The 18,553-nt window shown below is 30.5% G+C and overlaps 1 protein-coding gene across 5 annotated transcripts in view; it reads left to right on the top strand.

Moving 5' to 3' along the window:
- The first annotated feature begins 4,045 nt into the window (after nt 1–4,045).
- LOC139094766 (uro-adherence factor A) overlaps nt 4,046–18,553 on the top strand; it is a 43,560-nt gene continuing 29,052 nt past the window's right edge. For 3 of the 5 annotated variants that reach the window (XM_070645943.1, XM_070645944.1, XM_070645941.1), the window contains exon 1: nt 4,049–4,318. The gene's annotated coding sequence lies outside the window, so the exon portion shown is untranslated. Of the gene's footprint in view, nt 4,319–12,315; nt 12,388–18,553 lie in introns of all 5 variants that reach the window. The other 2 variants (XM_070645942.1, XM_070645946.1) reach the window with 2 other exon arrangements.

Below are 18,553 nucleotides of genomic sequence, written 5' to 3'. Positions count from 1 at the left end.
ATGTTTATGTGTCGAGGGATAAATATCATTTCATTTTATACATCCCGTAAAGTTCCGCAGTCACATGAGACATGTTTATCAGCCTCTTTATACGACTCTAGATGTTTAATAAAATGAGTATTTGATGCCTATAACACAAAATGTTTATACTATGATGTGAGTTTGAATGTGAAAACTCATTTCCCCACATACAGCACAACACAGAATGAAAAAAAAAAAAGAATATTGTGTATGTTGATTCAAAATTAGATATAATGTGATTTTGATAACTCTTATAGCCTGTTATATAGATCAATAACATGAGAAAGAAAAAAAAAATTACAGTAATAAATGTGATGATTTTCTATTAAGTCTCATGGGAGAATCACTCAGTCTAATGGAGAGTTATTCATCGATGAGCTTTATTAAATTTTCTGTCATAAAATTTTCTCTATTATTATTATTAGGTATTAAGTTTAGTATATAGTATTTAGGTATATAGTATTAAGTTTAGAGACAGTAGGATGAGACGAAAATGATATAATGAATTGCCTTTTACGTAGGCAAAACTTGTTACACGATACACAATATGCTATGACACATATTTCAACTCTTATATGTCATACAAACAATTTACGATTATGTTGTTATTAAGTTCATTTTTGCTTTTTTTTTAATCCCATTCCAGGCTGAGTTTTTTGATGCCATAAATTCAATACACTCACATACATAAATCCCATTAAAATGTAAAGCATTTTCTTTTGGCAGGAGCCAGCCTGCCTGCACATTCTATACAGAGGTGTAGTTTGGAGACTCTTTTTATGTAACCATTGACTACACTCCTGCATATTTGTGTGCATGAAGAATTAATTTCAATCTTTTATGAAGTTTTTAAGTAATGGCATCATAAAATAGATAGATGCTAAACTCTCACATCATATATGATGTATATTGAGGCAATGTGCAGTGTAAGCATGATGATGAGATAAGAATAGGATGATAGATAGATAGAAGGGCAATTGTGGACTCAATTATAAAAAGAATCATTCAGCCTGAATCAGATTAAATTATTGAATTTGTTGGAATCAATCTTTTATGACTTTAATGAAAATTTAATCACATTGGATTATTCAAGAACTGATGAATAATCATGAAATCTTAATAACATTGAATCTCCTTTAATCTAATCATCAACACCTACTCGCTTGATGCTCATAACTCATCTCGACAAATATGTTTGCTTATTAATTATTCATTATGTAATTAAGTCATTTAAGGAGGTGGTTGGTGAATAACAGATTGTTGAAATTGGGATATAAATAAGTACGAATGCTTAAAATTGTTAAACATTCTTTTTTGTTCTGTCAAATTATAGAAAGAGAAAGATTAATGATTGGGCTTAGCCGCAAATAACGTTCCATTTTTTTTCAAAATTTCAACGGAAAAAAATAATTTTTTTCAAAAACAGATTACTAATTATGTTAATTAAACTAATTTAAAGCATGATTTGCTTCTGTAGAGTAATCTAATCTTAAAAAGGAACATAAAATCTTTATGCTCCCACAATTTAAATCATAATAAACACATAAATTTAGCAATTTTTATTAATTTTTCTGAAAAATTTTAAAAAATGGAACAAAAATTCACACTCAGTAATTGAGATATTTTTTGAATTTTTGCGTTAATTAAAGCACTAATCATAGCAAATTATATGCCAAAATGTTGGATTTATGAATTTCTACAATTATAACTATCAAAAGTGATCCCAAAAAGTCCAACTAAGGAGAAAAATGCCTTTAACTTCAAATTACTGAGTGTGAATTTCTAAACGGCCATGCCCGATTGAAATTTATGTTGTTGCCATTTTTTGCTTAATTTAATAAGCCATTTAGACACTTCGTGATGTTTATTTCGGAATATTTTATTTTGATTGATTCCAAAAAAGTTAAATTAGACTAAAAGAACGTGGTGAACTTTTAAGCTTTAAATATTTCAAATAAGCTGTCACAAGGCCTGTAAAAGGTCAGCTTAGAATCGAGTAATCGACCAATTGTTCAGCTTCAGATCGACGGGATTCTGGCTATGAGCAGGGCCTTACTAGAGCTACGCTGGTCTGATGCCGGTTTCTGAATCGATTACAAGTAGGGTTTTCAATCCCGAGGATTCGGCTCGATTTTACAATACCGAAATCCCGGGATTGAAATTTCGGTATTCCGGTATTACGGTATTGAGAAATTCTTAGGATTTTCAATTTTTTTTTATACAATATTCATATTTAAAATTGAATTTTTTTGCAAAGAAAAAGTTTATCCTGAACTTAAATTGTTCATTAGCTCTACCTTTTAATTAAAAATTCAAAATGTTGACTAAAAAACGATTAAAAATCTTTATTCACAATTTATTCTACAATATCTTGCTGCACCTATTCAAGACTAGTACAAGACGGATACTGATCCAAAAATATATCATAATCGTTCTCATTCGATTAGCTATTTATCAACTGATTAACATCAATTTTTCAGTTCATATCATTAGAGACGTTAAAATTTGTCGGGATTAGGGTTTTGAATAGCGAAACTGATTTGTATGAAATATTGATATTCAATACCGATATTGGAAAGATTTTAATATCGGTATTGAAAATCCTAGTCGGAATTAACCCCGAATATGAAAGCCTGGAATCTGTCTTTACATATGATTCAATATGAACTTGAAACTTTTTTAAAGTAGAGCTAAAGAAGTCAGTTTTTGAATTAGATTCATTTTTAAATGGCAATTCAACCTCAATTTAATTTAAATTTAGTTAGTTTCAGCTGTTTTGAACCGTTTTGAGCGTAATTTGATACCGGATTTTGAGTAAATTATAATATCAGTATTGATCCCGGGATCCCGGGATCCCGGGATTGAGAATTTCCTAATACCGTAATCCCGGGATTGAGATTTTGGTCCGGTATTGAAATCCCTAATTACAAGGTCTGTGGCGAATACCAAAAATCCTACTAGAGTCTAACTGGCTTGGTGTCGGTTTGGATCGATTAACCGACTTGTGATATTCATAGTTTAGTATAATCGATTTTTATCGACGATCAGGATCGCTTCACATTACGCCGTGTATCTGACATTATAATCAAACATAAGGATACGCCTCCAAAGCTGATTCTATCAGGTGCTTATCAGAAAAATTCAATACAAAAATTCAACACGAACAATTCAAATCAAATCACAGTAGGCGTCTTCAAAAGCATCCCATATCAACTTCAGATTCTTTAAAATCATCAAAAAGAAGAAACTTCAACAACTTCCGCATTTCAACGAAAAAAAAAATCAAACCCAAGTAAACATCAACAGCTGGTCACCCCACGCATAACACAGTGTAATAACACAATAACATTTGCAAAGCGGTCTCCAACAGCTTCGTACTAAGCCGTAATGATGATGAAGAAGACAACGATAAAGAAGAAATGGTGAAGACTAATAGAGAGTAAGAAGAAAGAGAAGAAAAAAAAGATGAATAAGAAGAAGCTTTTTCTTCATGCAAAAGAGAATTTAAGAATCATCATCGCAGGTAAGATGTACTGCAAGAAAAGAAAGAAAGAAAAAAACCTGTTGAGCTTGCGGTTGCAAGCAAATATATTAAAATTCATATTCAACGAGTCATTTCTCTCCATTTGGATCGTTGTTGTATTTGCTTCATTCTATAAAGTAAATTATGACATTCTACAACTTCAAGTGTATGCACTCTGTTTGCTATAAAGTGCGGTTTGATGCAGGTTTGTATAACAGCAGATATCAGCACGATCGTTAGATGTGGATACCGCAATATTATTGTTATATGCTCATTCTCTCTATCTCTATCTGTTGTGCATGCACAAAAGGAATGCAAAAAGAAGAAAATTATCTTAAATGAGTAGAAAAAGCTTAATTTCTGTATATCTGTAAAACTAAACCAATATTAACAGCAGTGATGAGAGCGAACATTTCTCAAGATTATTGAGTGAGAGAGTTAAGCACTTTACACATTCTCCAGGTATTTCTTTCATTCAGTTTCGGTTCATTTTTCGTTCGATTAAGTTGTTTGCGCAGTCGCTATTGTCGATTTGCACATTTTCATATTATTTTTTTTAAGTCGTTCTAAGTTAAACAATTTTCGTAGTTGTACTAATAACCGTATTTTTACTGTCATATACTTAAACAATGATGAATATATAAAGTTTTTTAATAGTGTATTAATTATAGCCATAAACAGATGTGAAGTGTTTATTATGACTCAAATATTATTTCTCAAAATTATTGTTATGCATATGAGAAAAGCAAGTGAAAGAAAGGAATTGAAATAAATGTAAGTGTTGTGTCTGAAGAACCTAGAACAATTTAATATAATAAAAATTCAATTTACACCCTACGTGTTCATGCCTCAAATTTGCACAAAATGTGACGTAAGATTATACAAATAGTTGGATGATGTTTGCATACTTCACATCTATATATATTCTGTATTCAACCTCGCACGAAGACAACAATGACGACAAAAAAAGATGATAAAGAAAATTTTTTATTTTTTTTTGTTCAGCGATTACATTCACATGGCTTTAACGTTACCCCGCGCGCAATAAACGGAGTATAAAATCATTTTATCATCTTATGAGTAATTCTTTGCCTTAACTCTAACAACTTTTTACCTCCTTTTACTTGCTTTGAATTTGCAAGAATTTCAATTTTTTGACATTCGAACGTGCTCAGAAAGTGTAAACGAAGTTCCTTTAGGTTGGTTCCATCCTCGTACAACCAACAATGGAAAAAGAATGTTAAATATTTTATTCAATTGTGTTTATGCACATACCTGCGTAATTTTCAATCCAACAAACCCAGACATCCAATTTTCATACTCAACCACCATTATCATCATGTTGATCGATTCAGAAGGGGGATTTTCAAGGAATCAAGTGTTTGTGATTTGATTTAAGTTTGAGATAAGGAATCTTAAAAGTTTGGAATTTTGAACTGAACTTTTTAATGAATTTGTAGTGAAAAAATCCGAAAGTTTTGACTCTAAAAAAAATTAAATTAAATTAATTGAGAGAAATCTCTGTTAAGGGAATGGTTTAAAGAGGGAATGAGTAATGACTCTCTAAAGCCCATCCTTAAATTGGATGAATTTCCTATGAATCATAATTCTTTAGTGAATCTTTCTTTATACAATAATCATCAATTTGATTTAATTTTAATGGATTTTTCTTACCTTAAATCTAAATAAACGCTATTTTCTCTTAGAATTATTAGAATTGTGACAAGATTTTTGTGAAATTTCCCTAATCTAAGCTCCAATGGCACATGAAGTGAAAAATTGGAAAATTGTGTCTCCAGGTCAACATAATTCTAAAGTCATTCAGGATTTTCTTAAATTCGACTCGAAGGGTTCATGTCTGCCTGAAGACACTATATTCCGACTTTTTCACGTCTTGTGCCTTTCGCGAAGAACATAACAATAACGAAGGGTCTAAAATAATTCAGAATTCGATTTAAAATTTGAATTATCTTCCAATTCAAAGTCCTCAACATTAAAAGTCGCAATATTTTCGTCATTTTATTGATTTCACAATATTTTTCAATATCATTCCGTATTAATCTTGTGTTATCTATATATAAACTTAAATTAAGCTATACATCAAATACATATACGTACATCAATGCATCAAATGAAAATTCCTGTCTGTGTCTGCTGTAAAATTACCCGAAAAATATGCCTAATCATATGAAATGACAGTTTGAAAAGCCTTTGATCACAGCCAGGCTCACAACTTCTGACTCTGAATGACTGATATAAATAATCAAATAATTATGTCAAGAATTTTTCATTTCGAAAAATTCGATAATTTTTGACTATTTTATTCAGTTCACATACCATGAATAGACAAGCAGTTAACTAGAAATTTCCTCCATCAGATCGTTCATCTGTCGCTCATAATCAAAACTTTTTTTTTTATTCCTCATTCATCTTAAAAAGTGAGAATGCTGTGTGCAAATAAAATATTATTCTGAGCAATGACAATCATTATGTATGGATAAATAAAAATGCAATTTGCATGCGAAAAAATGTCAAGCCATATAATTGAATGAAGAACTGTTCAGAATATTTAACGAGGATGTTGAGGAGAGGGAAATGGGTGGTCGTAGCATCGAAGGAAGGAATTCTCTTTTTTCTCCTTCATCTGAATAGCAGTAGCAGAATAAAAATTGTCATTTTGCCTCGTAGAAGGAACAAAAAAAATGAATTTCAGGCACGAAAGAGCGAGAAAAGTTATACACAACAAAATATAATTATTTCATTGTTGTTATCAGCAACGATAAATGTTCGTGTTTTTAAACTTTTTTTTTATATTCGCCTCTACATACAAAATACAAAATTTACGTTTTTCGTCTTTATCAGCAGCACGAATAATGATAAAATGATAAATACTAAATAAAAATATTCAGAGAATATAAAATGTCGTGACGTCATTAAGCGAGTGTTCTTCCTTTAATTAGATTTCATTCTTTCTGAATGAACAAAATTTTCATGTTCTTTCTACTTCTGTTAGAAACTTGACTCAGTCGAATGCAAAAGAAGGAAGATGAAAAATGAATTAATTGACTTCCAGAGAAAGTCAAATAAGTTTAGACTTTCTTTCTTTCCTTTTTTTCTTTAATCATGTGAATTTAATTTGCATAACATAAGTTTTAAATTTTTCGTCATTTCCTAATTGTTGGAGCTTCCAAACTTTAGGAATAATTAAATTTTAGAGGACCTTATGTTGAGTTTGAGGACATCTTTTGCTTGATTCTAGGATTCAGTCAAGAACAACAGGTCAGCATTTTAGATGCACAGGACTGCAGTCTGCGGCTGTTTTTTATAGTTCGTTCGATGCATGTAAATCTTTCGTTTTTTGGACCTTGAACCTTATTTTTGATTTTGAAACAAAATTTCATTAAATTAATCAGCATTTTTTCTTCAACACTTCTAGTTCTAATGACTCATATGTATAATAATATTAATAAAAGTCTATTCAATTTTTTAAGAACAAGACATCATCAACCTTAAAATGAATTCTTGTAATAAATTTTCTGTCACGAAAATCGTGAAATGTTGATATTGAACTTAATGAGTGATCCACAATAAATGCCATTCTATCGACCATAAACCTATATTTTTAAAGTTTATTAAGTTCAATTTTTCTTCATAATATTGAGAAATCTTTAATGCAATTTATAAGAATATTGTATAAATCTATGAATAGTGACAGGAAAAATTTTTGAGCATGATTTTTATTTAGTACTTTAATGCGGCACTAATCAATCAATTTTAGATATTTTCATGCCATACAAGTCAAATACATTGTAATTAAAATTGAATTCATTCATTGTTCATTGATTAATTAATCTCAATTTTAAAGCATTTTTTCAATCAAAATTGCAGTAACATGGTTCTCATGACACATAACTTATAGACATATCGCTAGAAAATTATCAGAAAATGTTCAAAAGAAGTTGAAGAATTGAAATTTTTGATATTTTTATCTCAATAATCGTGACTGTCTAATCCAAAAATGCATAAAAACTAACAAGAATAGTGATTTTCATATTCAGATGCCATACAAGCTGCAGAGCCTACAAATTTTGTTATTCTAATTCAAACTAATTAAAATTCTTAACATAAAATCAAATCTAAAGCACAGACGAATGTAGTAAAGCAAAGAGGTGTGAAGGTGTGAAGAGTGATGAACGGAACTAAAAATTTGAATACAATCTCGAATCCACAAAATTTTAAGAACAAATAAAAAACAAATAAAGACAAACGGAACATAACAGCATGAGAAAGAAGCAATAATATTCTCGATCTAAAATATCCAAGTTTGCAGCATACCCTATAATTTATCTTAATGAACTCACTGTGGGAGTTTTAAAGTATTTTAACAAGCTTGCAAACTTTTATTTTCAATAGACATTCATTTCGCAAGATCCATCAAAGCTCGATTGAATCTATTAACATTTTCATTCATTCATAACAATTCATGATCGTTAAGTGTTGAGTGATCGTAGCTAAATATAATTTATCATATTATTTAACACAAAATCCAGTTATTTGTATATTCGACCACTCAATACCGTCCTTGAAGTTTGCGAAATTTGGTAATCTTATGTCTCTTTTATAACATTCACTATTATTACTATTTGGTCAACGTCATTCATGGACAATCCCCAAAAAGTGCAAAAATTCATTCTCCATTAAAAGACTATTGTTTAAACTATGCAATGACATATCATGAATCTCCATACAAAATCATTCTGAACCCTTAAGTCACAATGTGAACAGTCTGATTTAATTCAATGTTCCTGGGACAGAGTCGTGTTGAGGAATCTGTAAAGGAATTTTTTCGATAAAAAAAATGCTCAAAATGTTTAATAAAAACGAAAAGTTCAAGATTGCTTTAAGATTGCAGACACATATGAACGAAATAGTCTATAGAAGTGAAAAAAGTCATATAGAAGAGTATGTGCATAAGTACAATAAAAATTTTCGTCATCGTTTTGGTTAGGTAATAGAATGAAAAGCGAATGTTGAAGAATTCCCATCCACAATCCCACTTGTGGTTTAAATAGAACTATTTGATAATCCACATACTCTCATTTCAACATACATTCCACTTTTTTTCAGCGATTTCTTATTTGAGATGTGATTTTTCACAAAAAAAAAATCTTTTCCAGCATGTTCTTTCTCATGCATACACAAAAAAAAATGTTAGATTTGAATAGGAGGAAAAAGAAGTGAAAGGAAAGTTCAAAGTGAAAATTTACTTTTTTTAATACACTATTTAAATAGAAACTGTGTTGAATTTGCACTCGACATTCTCTCATTTGGTGCCTTTCACAAAAAAATAGAAGCTTTTCACTCCTTTGAGAAGCATTTTAAAACTAGTTTTCCTTAATTCTTGTTAAAATAACTCAGTCAGTGCGATGTTTTGTGCATTTTGTTTATTCATCCTATTTTCGCCTTACTATTTGTTGATTTTAAGAGCTTTTTTTGGAGACTTATTTGATCTTAATTGTAAAGAATCTGTGTGGAAGAGGTAGTTGCTAGTTGGTATGGAGTTACTGTATTTATCGTTTTGATAAGCTGTTTAGAGTCGTATATATTTAGAGTTTCATGCAGCAGATTTCCAAGTCGGATTGGAAATTATTTGGAAAAATTGACTCGAGCTGACTTGACTTTGTACAAAATCCGAGCCTGAGCGAAACAAATGAAGAAGGGTCTGCAACTGAGATTGGCAGTTAAATGGAACAAAGCCTTAAAGTAAAGTATTCTACTCTTAAAGTAACCTTAAGGTGCCAAATGAAGAAGACTCCGCCATGATACTTTAAAGCTTTGGTCCGTGTGTCATCTACTTCATTTGTGTCGTTCGGAGAGTGGACTTTGAAATCATGATCACATATAATGCACCAACTGCTGAGAATATTATAAGCATAAGAACTTGCAAAATTCTGCTTCACAACAGAACTGTTGAAAATAGAACAATAACATAATTGGCTTAAGCAGCATGTAAATTTCCTTGAACTTTACTACAAATAAAATATTCTACCTCTTAATATAATAGAAAAATATTATTAGCAAACACACCCATGGGAAAGAGCTACTCGGAATTGAGTATTTATGAATATTAATATCATGTTTGTGTAGCTATTTAAATTACATTTAAAATTTATTAGAATATATATACACAGTTTGTGATTTAAATTTAATTTAATTCTTTCTTACTTGCATGCATCCTCTCATTCCATTCACATGATGAAATTTCATTATTTCACTTGACTCAACATTCCATACATAACATTTACGTGTACATTCACTCAAATTCATTCATATACTTACTTGCTTATTTTTCTTATTCTCATTCTGCCACTTTTTTACCATTCTATACTCTTATTTTTCAATGCTCATATGGAACGTAATCAAGAAACACAGCAGTAACCAAACAGATGAAGGTTCTTTCTTTTCTTTTCTCTCCTTTTTGCTCATTTCACAAGTTTATGTCACATGTGGAATATGAACTCAAATGTTGTTTTGCTTTTGCTTTGCCTTCAGGAAATGAATTTTTAAGCAAGAATAGTCCCTGTCGTTTATTATTTTTTTTTTTTCTCATCTACAGCAAGTATTAACATGTGTTTCATGTAGCATAATGAACTCATTTATATTAAAAGAGATACATACTCGCGATTCAGTCTCAAAATTTATTAAAATCCATAATTTTAATTTTCTTTGTTCACCTTGCTTCTTTTTTTATATTAAATCAGATTAGTGGAACCGCTTTATTCCATTTCGTTTTGTTATGTATGCTTAGAATAGTCGAATGAATTGGCGAATTTTCAACCTCAAAAAATTGGAATTTACATTATTTAAGTTTTGCAAGCGATTTGAGATTTAAGCAGATTAAAGGTTTGAATTGTAGTTTGAACAGCAGAGTCTTAACAAAGTTGAAGAATATTGAATTATTTTGGATAGAATGCATGAATTTTGGGTTATGATTTTTGTCATAGAATTTTTGATCCATCCTTGTAACATGCTCTTATGTCAAACTTAGGTTGCATCAAAATGCTTTACATCTGTCTCTGTTGCTGGCTCTGCTATCCAATTTTTACAAATTTTCTATCCTTAAGTTGAGCTGGGCGTCTTTTCCCTTGTGGATTCCAACCAAGGACGGCGAAACAAACTTGTGTTTCTGTCCGAGTATTGTCAATGCATGCACCCTTTGATATTCTTAATTTTCGAGCTTTATCTTATCTATAATTCTAAAGTGATGAATTTTAAGACACTTTTAGTGCATGTATCTCAAAAGCTTATACATAACCATTTGAAAATTCATGATTTCCCAAGTTGTGTTGCTCAAAAATGCTATTAAATCATATTAATTTCTAATACACATTAAATGTAATTTGTAGATTTTGAGGTCAAGAACATTAACTTCTCTAAATGCTGTTTAATTTCATTAAATCTGAAACAATAAATTAATGGTTTTCACTAAGCAAAGAAAACCTCAAAAAGTTTTCAATACATCGTCCAGCTGACACATTCTCTTTCAATTTCGAGAAGAAGTAGAAAAAACATTATGAAAGAGACTGTGGTGCTCCGCGATATTTTTTCATTAAAATGCGCTCGCTGTACCACAGAGTTTCTAAGTTAGCGCTATGCAACGTCAAATTCTGTATTTTGTTTCCCATACCAGAAAAAAAAGTTCATAGCATAAATATTCAACTTGTGACAGCAAGAAAGCGAAAGTAGAAATTGAATATTAAAAGATCACATTACATCATTAAAAATACTTCATTCTTCTCTCATCGTACGTGCATCTATATAGCATTTCATCTTATATTACAAACATCAATTGAATATCATAAAATATTAATGACGTACCGTCATTTTAGTTGTTGCTCAACTTTCAAAACATCAAGGAAGTATGATATGAAAAACTTCAACAAAAGCATGCAAAAAGTGGAAATTAAAGGATAATTAGTTAATTAGCAAAAGCCCAATTTAAACATCATCATCATCGTTGTCGTCATGGCTGCACTCAAAAAAAGAAAGGAAGAAAAATCATTATCCCTATGTTCATCATGGCGTTCCTTTTTTGTTTGTTTATAGTACACAAAAAACTCGTTATAGTTGAATTTTCTATCATGTCTCGTATGCATAAAATTAAAAGATCAGTTAAGTTGGGATCAATCGTTGGAAGCGCATTTTTATGGCAAACATGCAATGACTGCACAACGTATTGGGGCACCGCTGGATCGCCTAAGTAACGGCAAGATGTAAGGTGGCCAGAAGGCACTGTGACTGCTGGTTTCGGTCTACTTTCTGAAGGAAAATGCAGTTCACCTTGTTGCGTCACTCGAGAGACTCGAAGTTGACAAAATGTCCCAAAAATTAGCTAACTAAAAGTACAAACAATGACATATATCCCATCATAAAAGATGAGGAGAAGTATGCTTTATATGATCTAATTATGATCGCTTGTGTACAAGCATGAAGAACAGGAAAATAATTAAATTCATTAAAGTATTTCACAAAAATGTTTTAAATTTAATTTTTCATCATGTTCTCCGTGTGCATCCATTGCACTGAATTGCATAATGCCACTTTGGAAATTTGAGGCGTGCTCATGATGAACATCATCATTTTTTTGTATATCCATTTTGTAACTTTACAAAATACTTAATGGACTTTTATAGATTTTATGCTTATTCTGTACATGCCACAATTTTTTCATTGTTGTACATCATGTACTGAAATTAATTTACTTTACCTAGGTATGAGAGAAAAATTCTCGTCACGATGGCGATGACAACAAAAATGATTTTGATGTATTGAACTAGAAAAAAGTATGTATAAATACAATGGTTAGACACACTTGTTCAAACACGTAAATTATTAATACTTTATTGTGATGAATTTTCAATGTTTTGAATTTTTTGGAAATGTCCACAACACAGACACAATGTATTCATTGTTAGAAACTTAAACATATGCATTAAAACTGCAATGACAAAATTACAAAAATCCATTTAGTTATGATATCAAATTGAGTTTGATGAGTATTTGTATTGAGTTGGATTGACCTTGTCTCGGGCATTTTTGGAGCTCAATATGTAAATATAACTATTGTTATACAGTGTACAGTGTTGTTCAAACTGTATATCGCGGTATATTAGTGTTGCACATTTTTTGCAAAAACCTTGAACCGCATGCCATTGGACAACCCTGTTCTAGTATCAATCAGACGTTTGTTGTCAAGGTAACAAAATAGAGTTTCGTTGATCAGGCAGGAACAGTGAAACTATTATGTGGATGTAATCTTAAGAAAAACACTCAATTCCATATAATTTGATAATTTTGAGAATCATGATGAACTTTTGAGAATCCTTTTATCGTAAATGTCAAGTATTTTCTTCAAATCTCAGTAACTTTAACCTCTTTGTTTCCAAATGATTCGCGTACTAATAAGAGAACTTTTGGGTCGTGTGGTATTGTGGAAATTGAAGTATTAATATATAAGCTGATTTCACTATTTGATTACAACAAACCCGAGCGACACAATCCGGTGAATTGAGCATTTCGTAAAAATGTAACAGAATCCATCGTAACGACACAGTCTTACTGTTAATTTTGACGCACGGTTCCATTTGGTGTTAATAAGAGTTTTAGCTGATTGCGGAGCTTTGCTTCGCTCGGGAATACGTTGACAAAACAACTTATTGTACAGTTCGGGACAGCAGTTCAGAGCATGATCGTGTAGAGTTCAACAACTTTTGATTGAAACCTTAATATTCGTTCATTTATTAAGTTACTAAAAACTATGTTTTATGTATACAGTAAAATATACAAATAATAATCTATTTCAAACTATTTTACTAAAATACAGTTCCTGAATATATTTGAAATTAAAATGTAAAGTTTTAAATAATTTCCAACTAGATCTAATTTATGTTGAAATAATAATTAATTTAAGTGACATTAATAATTTTCATAAATGGAAAACCATATGAAATGAGATTTTAAATAATATTTCATATAAGTAGGATTTTAATGAGTCTTTTTTATAGCAAATAAATTTCATATCTGATTATTTTTCATCATAGTAAAAAACTTTTACGTTTTCATATTTTTAATATGTGGAAAATTTCCCATAGACAATTTATTATTTCATTACACAAAAATTGTTATTAAATACATTTTAAACTTTTTTTTTGTCGCCAACATAATTTCATTCTTTAATTCGTTGCTGTAACCGAAAAATTTCATTTATGCATCTATGCATCTTCTGATGAAGCAAAACAATTTTTTTTTTTCACACAGATTAAAACTTTTGCGTTCCGGTTAGTTTTTATGTCCTCTTCTGTCTGATACTGTATATATATTTTACTTTAGAATGTGCTAATAGGTTTATGAGTGTTATTATTTGGGAGTTCAATTTAGGTATGATTTCCGAGTGGACAAACTTACGTTAGAACTAGACATTAACTTGCCATCAACTAGTTTTAACTGTTTTTGTTCAATTGAGTTGAACTTACTCTTGATCGATACAAATGAAAAAAGCTCCGCCAAGGAGTTCAAAGGTTCAGGAAAACCTCTATTATGAACACCAAATGGAAGCTTGATGGAAGTCATAACGGAGGCTTCATCATCCGTTTATCTTCATTTGTGTCATTCAGAAACTTAGATTTTGCATAAGTGTATTAACTCAATATATTGATTTTGATAGAATTTGAACCCACGACCACATGATTATTTTACATACTTCGCTGGTCGTACAGATCAACTGTGATTCATGGCCTCACTTATTTACAGTCTGAAGCTGGTTGTCCTTTGACAATTACCAATAGTTTTACAGATTTCTAATAAATTGTCGATCTACTTAGCTACAGAGCCTCTTATGTTATTTTAATTACTATATTTTTGACCATATCCTTAGTTGTTCCTTATAATCCATCACCTTATAATAATGAAAACCAACCAAAATGACCATTGGCTCACGAGAAAAATCATAAAAATTAATGTATGAAGTGAGATCAGAAATAATGTAAGAATAAGAATGTTCATTTATGCATTTTTGTGGATTAAGATGAATATTATGGAAAATTTAGTTAATTTACACAGACATTGTGACCACCATTATTCTACAACATATAAAGTTCCTCCTCGTTCCTAAATCCTCTTGAACATTACCAAGATATTAACTGAAAATGGCATTTTTGGTATTTAAAAACATACAAAGGAAATGAAAGAGTTTTTTTTTTTTGTTTTGTTCTCTTCTGAGAAAGGAAAGAGAGAAGTGTTTTATGCCATAGGCAACATTGTAGATACCTAAAGTTGTTATTATTGTTATTATTAGCATACATTCATTGCATTGCTGCCAAGCAAGAGCTGGATGTTGGTAAAAGAAAAAGTTTTTCATTTTAAAAACAACACAGAGAGACAAAGATAGAGAGACACACAATGATGGGGTTGGGTAGGTAAGAATTCTTTAGAAAAAGATATTGAAAATTTATATAAGAAAGGCACACAACTTTAATGGTATAACAATCCGACAATATTCCTTTTGCTTTCCTTTCTTCAAAGTTTTTCTTTCATATTATCGTCATGAGATAAAAGGAACTGAGAGTAGGAGAAAGGAAAGAGCGAGAAAGTTGATTTAGATAATGGTGTGTCGCATGCTTTTGTTTTACTTACCCTCAAAACAAAACTATGTTCTTGTGCATCAATACACTAGCTTGCTGTGGCTGTGACAAAAGAGAAACTTTAAATCCTCGTTAGATAAATATGTTGAATTGAAAAATTGCAAGAGTGCCACTATTTTTGTTTCACTATATCAGCGCAAATCTTGAAAATAGCTTCCAATAACTTTTTTTTTCTTCTCACTGTTGATGCACCATAAGTTCCTATCATTTCATTATTTCTTCATCCTGCATCTATCTCTATATATATTTGCAGCTTCCACAATATATGGAGGTGTTTATAATAGAATAACAATGTGCTGCACCATTTAGCTCATTTTCATAGTAAGAAGAGCTGTCATAACTCACTTCTGTTCATGAAACATTGTCAAGTGCTAATTATCTTTCAATTCCAGACAATTTTCATCCTTTGATCATTCTACAGACTTGCTTTGAGATGTTCATGATATGTTCTTTATACTAACTTATGCATAATTCATTATTAATGCTGAAGATAAGAAGAAATTAAGTCTTTTTGAGTTTCATTTTCGATTTACGATACAGATAACATCGTAAGGTTGTAGAATTAGATTTCAAAGAATTCTAACTTTATGATTAATAATTGAGTTCTGCTGAATTATGTTGGCGGTTGTTATTTTTTGACATTTGCTGGCCGTACAGATCAGTTATGACCCATGGCTCAATCAGTTAATGTCTAAAATTGACTTGCTTACTTTCCTTTCTTAATTACCAATTCCAATAACTACACTGTCGCTATCAACAGCCACCTTGCAAGAATTCAGGGATCACTTATGCCATTGTTATACACGGTAGTTGAACCAAGTAGCAGTCAAGTGGCAAATTTAGTTGTTCCATTGCCGTGGTGGCAACATTTTAATGTGTGACGATCAGGATTAACATTCGACATAGAGAGTTTTATAGAGATTTATGTGATTTCATGAGATGATAACCTGTGTGGCATATAGTCTAGGTAGCAGATCAGCAATTTATGATCTGTTTTGTGATGTCATGAGTATGACTTTGTAAAAAAAGCGCTTTAAAATCAAATATTTTATAAGATTTCCACATCTGATTTTCTGCATCTGAAAAAAAAACTATAGTTGAGAGGTTTTAGAATAGAAAATATTGTCACCATCAAAAGAATTGCATGGGATAGCGAGAAAGAAGAAATAAATTGTTCTGAAAGTACATCGTCAACAAATGTAATAAGGACGAGTGGAAGAAACATCAAAGTTGCAATACAACTTTATCCTTTTCATCCCATAGAAATGATTCTATAAAAAAAAGTGGAAAATCTATGAGAATTTTATGGTGAAAAACGGAAAGACGAGTAAAACAGGAAAAATATCTTCCACTATCACAGTAAAAAAAGCATGATATATGTTTGCTTTTAGTTTCTTTCACATTATGTTGCTGTTTTTTGGGTTATTTATATAATAACAAAAAAAGAGAACTTTTTATTCTCATTTCCGTTCTTACTTTATAAAATTTAGTGTCCAATGTTAAATGATAATGGTATTGTAGAGGAGTAATAGAATGGGTCTAAAAATATGAATGTTAAGGAAATTATATATGTATGGTGGTAATGGTAAATAAATGTAAGGATGATGAGCGGTAGAGCATATACACAATTTATCTATGAATGTTGTAATAATGTTAATCATGACGGTATATTCATATGTGCTTTTCTACTGTTTATTTGCTCACTTCTATACTTAGTTCTATTTGTATACTGCAAATGTGAAAAGTGTGAAACTGGAAATACCCCTTAAAGGATATTTCATAAATGACGTCCATCAAAATTTTGGGTGTTCAATCCCTTCCATTTATCACAAAGTTTTTACATTGTTATCCTTTTTTAATGGAGTGACCCAACTATGTCCTATAAATGATGGACATCATAAGTGAACGACTATTTACTCTTATTCATTTGCTCATTCTTTTTAGTCGTACCATTTTCTCTCATTCTTGTTGTTTGTTAAACACTATGAAGGAATAATATTTATGGCACAACATAAATTTCCCTCCAACCTTTTCCTATGTTTTCCATTATATTACTCCTACTCTTGCTTCTTTTTTTTGTGTATTCCTCACTATTATGCATGGCTTGATTAATATTAACCAAAAATTATGTCATGTAGCAGATACTAATACTTACATCTTAACACCTTTTAACTTTTTGCCTTAACTTGCTAGCAACAATTTTTCTCGTTCATTAATTTTGTGCTGTAGAGAAAAAAGGGAACCTTGAATTAATCTTGATTAACGTATTTTGGTGCTAGAAATTCAAATTTGAGTATAGACATGATATTTTGTAAGATCCTTTAAATTTTGGGTATGAATGTGGTAGGAATTCTGCTAGATTTGAGTTTTGGAATGGAATATCGAGCTATGTGATTTGAACAGCTGAACAAAAATTCACTTATCCCTCACAAATTCAGACACTTTCATTCACAACACCCCATACACAGCAGTAAATCCGTCAGCAAAGAAAGAACTTTTTTATATTTTTCATTTTGAGGGAATTTTTCTTGTTTCATTTCATCAGCAAACATCTCACTTGTATAAATTTCATATTTTTCAATAACTATAACAAATAGTCATCAATAATTCAGACGGAAAACATGAAAAGTGAATCAATGCAATGTTGTATGTTGAAATGAACTCGACATGTATATTGGAAAAACTAATAACTCGATATATATATAAAATTGTTTTTCAATCACATCTATTGGTCATTCAACAAAAAATTGTTGTCGTCTGGTTTTGTGTCCGATATTTGTGGTGTGAGAGTCGATAGGTTACAGTGAAGTGAGTGTAGGGTTGGTTCATAAATGATCCTTTTTGGGATCATGAAAACCAAATTAAGTATTTTTGAAATAACCGTTAAAAAACCAAAATGGCTGCCGCTCAAAATGATAAGGACACTTGTTTATGATAAAAATTTATTTAATTTAGCAATGTTAATGAACTTTTTGAATTAAAACTTAAAGTTTGTTGGATCAATGCGTAAAAAACCAAAATGGCTGCCGCTCAAAATGATAAGGACACTTGTTTATGATAAAATTTATTTAATTTAGCAATTTAATGTATGATTTATGCTTCTATCAATGAGATTTATCATTTTTAATTTTTAACATGTGAAAATTTCCTCATATTTTGATAAAATCCCATGCAAATATTGTTTAATTAATTACAATAACTATTCAAAATCATTCATAAACCAATTATCTAGTAGTTTACATCCATTTATGTGTGACACAGTTAATTAAAGTGAATATTTTTCGGTTTTCAAGCAAAATTTTTGTAAACA

The sequence above is a fragment of the Chironomus tepperi genome, unplaced genomic scaffold (genome assembly GCF_022539635.2).
Source record: "Chironomus tepperi strain 1889 unplaced genomic scaffold, CSIRO-AGI_Ctep_v1 contig_354, whole genome shotgun sequence".
Lineage (NCBI taxonomy): Eukaryota > Metazoa > Arthropoda > Insecta > Diptera > Chironomidae > Chironomus > Chironomus tepperi.
The sequence above is the reverse complement of the archived record's forward strand: the minus strand, read 5'-3'. Positions and strand labels throughout refer to the sequence as shown.